Here is a 4,662-nt window from a genome sequence, read left to right as displayed (position 1 = left end):
ACTACATTCTTCTAGGTCTAAAAATTATTCCTATGTCCGAAAGTGATCAAAAACATATTTGGGGACTCAAATTGTAAATTTAAATTTGTAAATATAAATATAATTTAAAAATTATGTAGTTTTTAAATTTGCTAGTACATATTTTGTGTAAGTTGTAGTGTAATACAAGAGTCCCGCATTGCTTGACTTCTATTGTCAATGCAATTTTGTAATTTATAAAAGGGTCACCTACCGACAAGTTACATAAAGTACTAAGTAAAAGTTCTATTTAATACATATTACTATATATAAATATAGTAAAAATAATAAATATTTATATTAAAAAAAAAGAGGTGCGGGGTGGGGTTAGGCCTTACCCGGCCCTCGCCCCCACTAGGGGTCCAGATGCGGGTCGGGGTGAACGGGGCAGGGCAGCGGGTTGCGGCCCACACCCCACCCCTACGCCACATGATCATAAAACACATCAGTGTCATGTGCACAATGGGCAAAACCATGATGGAGAGAAATCACATGATCACCTAAAAAACAATCAAACCACAACTCTCAAGTGGTGTATGATCATTTCTCTCCATGTGCAATCTCATGTGTAGTAACTTTTCAAAAACTTGCTCCTACCGAGGGATTGCTTTTATATATAAAATTCCTTTGCACAACCATGAAGTCAGCGACGACTCATCGCGAGTCTCATTTAAGGTCAAACTCAGAATAAAATCTTAGATTCTAATCAGAAAGTCCTACTGTGACTTTTAAGAATTTATAAGATGACCACAAATGTTATTTAGCAAACTCAATTTGCGACTTTAGGATTTCATATAAAATCTTAGATTCTAATCGGTAGGTCCCCCTCCCAGTCCCCCGCCTCGCATGAGACAGGGGGTGCGATTTCTCCACTCGACACTCGCCCCCGTGGTGGGGGGTCTAGGTACCGCGTCCATTTACCGGAGTGCGGGGGCGGATACCCTATCCGTCCGGCCCCCCTCCCCCAGCACCCCCAAATGGCCCATGGGTCCAGAAGCTGTTTTTGGACCATTTTGGGCCTTGCAATAAAAATAAATGTATAATTTTAAATTTTTGAAATAACAATAAATTGAATTTACAAAAAAAATACAAATTAAGAGAAAAGATATTAAAGAAATACTACTAATACTCCCAAGTCTTAACTCCAAAGCTATTACAATTTACAATAATAGAATTTATAATAAAACTATAATAACTAAACTATTACAATAATACAAATTAAAAGAAAACAATTACAAGATTATAAACATAAAAGGGACATTGTGATTGTATCAACATTACAACTAATTGAATATATAAAATCTAAATACAATTGTATCTAGAAGCAAAAGTTGTGCATGCTAATCGATTGGGTAAAATGGCTGCTCATCAGTTGGCAAGACATGCATGGGAAGTTGATGATGTTGTGATGTGGTGGGATTAGTGTCCTTCATTTGTAAGTCAAGCTATTTGGCTTGATAAGAACTCTATTTGTAAGGATTCTATTTGATTTTAATGAATGTTTTTCTAGTTATAAAAAAAAAAATCAAAATACAATTGTCAATTGAACATAAATGAAAAAAGTGACAATGGGGAACTTTGAAGTTGAACTTTGACTTTGACATTCGGGACGAGTGGACTGGAACAAGAGTGAAAATATAATTTAGTGGTGCCAGCTATGAGTCGTGAGATCATAAAATCTAAAACATTAAGAATTGAATAGAAAGATAAATTAGGATTATAAACAAGAAACAAATTAAAAAATTACAAATTAAAATCTGACTAACCAAGATGAAATGATGGGGATCAAGATGTGACATTGAGAATATATCATTTTAATTTCAGTTTGGAATTAGGATTGAGGCTTGAGGTGCGCATATGATAGTAAGAGTATAAAAATAGATAGATACAATAAAATAAAATAAGTACGAAGAAATATTAATGGACAATAATAATTGTACAAACCTATGGCAAATGGCAATGGTGGGTCGAGGTCCAATATGGTGAAGTCATATTGCAATGGAGGTAGACTTGGGATCATGCATGGCTACAACAATTAAATCTGAAATTAATAATTTAATACCGACCAAATGTATATAAATAAAATAAATCAAAACAATAAAATGAAACATTAAAATCAACGATTACCAGATCCAGGCTGATCACCACCCTCCTCCTCCTCAGCCTCATTAAAGTCAAGAACATCCAGAACATGAATTTGAGTCCGTTTGATCCAATTCTGCTCAACTGTGGTAGGGGACAAAGAACTCCGGAATGGATTCAATATGCGCCCTCCGGTACTAAAGGTCGACTCTGAGGCTACGGTGCTAATTGGGGTGACCAAAATACTACGAGCTCTCTCTCCAAGAATGAGATACCTCACGACATTGATCTTCCACCAAACTAATATATCAAACCCTTCCGTATATGGAAGAAGATCCCCTGCTAAATATTGGTCTACCTCTGACTTAGCCTTTGTAGATTGACGGACTAGTTGAGAGTTCTGTGAGAGGTTTTGGGCCCACGCCATCTAGAGGAGGTGCTGGGATAGGTGTAGGTGTATTTGTAGGTGTAGGAGTGCTACCCCCACTCACACGGTAAACTCATAACAATCTACCGAGAATGTCTCTAACCATGCCCCCAATTAGCTCAGCCCATGCGGTCCTGTGCACATCCCAAACCATATTCCATGCTATCAATCTTGAGCTGGGGGTAAAGAACAACAGCCAAATATAACAAAATATTAGTCCTATCCAAATCTCCCAATACTTGTCATATTTGACCCTCATCATCAATGCCATCTCCCACATCCAAGTATGGCCACTAATACACATCTCATCCAATTCTTCTTTCACCCTACATATTTGTTGAGTGAAGTCATTGGATGTAGGGTATAAAGACCCAGATATTTTCAATCTCACCACGTGGAAAAAGCTTAAAAAATCTACAAAGATAGAAATTACCTCCCAATCATCATCAATAGGCTTTTCTAATCCCCTACGCTCATCAAAATGTCTGACATATTGAATGTCTTCATTACCCAATAATTCAAAAGTTGCCTTATAATCTTGGGCTGCCTCCAACATCAAGAAGGTTGGGTTCCATCTTATAGGAACATTAGTACAAATGCCCTTTCGGGATGTTATGCCAATAGTTTTTGCAGTGGCTTTTATGTCTCCAAACTAGTAGGAGAAGATCTCACAAATCTCACAGTCATTTTGACTCGTGCAACCGAGTCATCAACATGTCTCAAGCCATCAGATGCAATTAAATTCAAAATATATACAACACATCTAATATGCAAACAATCACCACCCAAGATTGTCTTATTTACCTCTCTAAGATAGGTCTTAAGATATCCCAATGCGACATCGTTAGCAACTACCTCCCAATCATCATCAATAGACTTTCCTTATCCTCTGTGCTCATCAAAATATCTGACATATTGAATGCCTTCATCACCCAATAATTCAAAAGCTGTCTTATATTCTTGGGCCACCTCCAACATCAAGAAGGTTCAGTTCTATCAAGTAGGAACATCAGTACAAAGGCCATTCTTGGATGTTATGCCCGCATTCTTTGCAGTGGCTTTGAATTTCTCCAATCTAGCAGGAGAAGATCTCACAAATCTCACAGCCATTTTGACTCGTGCAATCGAGTCATCAATATCTCTCAAGCGATCAGACAACGTTAAATTTAAAATATGTGCATCACATTTAACATGTAAACAATCACCACCCAAAATTGTCTTATTTACCTCCCTAAGATAGGTCTTAAGATATACCATTGTGACATCGTTAGATGAGACATTATCAATTGTAACCGTCGAAACCCATGCCAAACCTCACTCCTTTATTGCGGCCTCTAAGGCATTCCCAATTGTCTTGGCCTTGTGATCTGACATTAGGCAAAACATCACAATTTTCTTTTGTAGTATCCAATCACAATCAATGAAATGCATAGTTAAAGACATGTAATTATATCTTTGGATAGATGTCCAAGTACCGGTAGTGAGGCTTACAACTTGACCCGCCAATTGGCCTCTCATAAGTCCTTCTCCTTTTGGTAATGTTTTTTAATATCTTTTGTCATAGAGTGGCGAGAAGGAATATTACACCTAGATTCCAAGCAACTGGAATATTCCTAGAACCCTCTCCCTCCAAAAACTGAAAAGGTAGCTCGTCCATGATAACCATACGAGCTAACCTTCTTCTACACTCATTGGGGTCATACTTGGTATACCCTTTCAACGTAGAACCCCCACTACTCCCATCCGCAATTTTGTTAAGTCCAATCTCTTGTTTAGATTGACTCTTCTTTTGTAAGGATCTCAATATTGGACTCTTCTTGCATTGTTCTTCTAAGTGCACATTTAAATTTGAAGTACCATGTTTTCTATAGTTACATCCATAGAGCTTACCACAATGGTTACACTTTGGTTGGGGGTTATTGGGGTCACCATCCTCTAATTTGGTAAGATGAGACCAAACTATGGAAATGAGTTTCTTGCTTTGTGTGGGCTTAGGGGCAGGACAACTTTCACTAGGGTTAGGTGTTGGAGTAACCCGGGTAAGGTTAGGTGTTGGGGTAGGCCTGCTAGGGTAGGAAAACTAGCACTAAAATCTGAGATAATAGAGGAAGACATTTTCCAAAACAATCAACAAA

Source organism: Juglans microcarpa x Juglans regia, chromosome 6S (assembly GCF_004785595.1).
Source record: "Juglans microcarpa x Juglans regia isolate MS1-56 chromosome 6S, Jm3101_v1.0, whole genome shotgun sequence".
NCBI classification, from domain to species: Eukaryota; Viridiplantae; Streptophyta; class Magnoliopsida; order Fagales; family Juglandaceae; genus Juglans; species Juglans microcarpa x Juglans regia.
Note: the sequence above shows the minus strand (reverse complement) of the source record.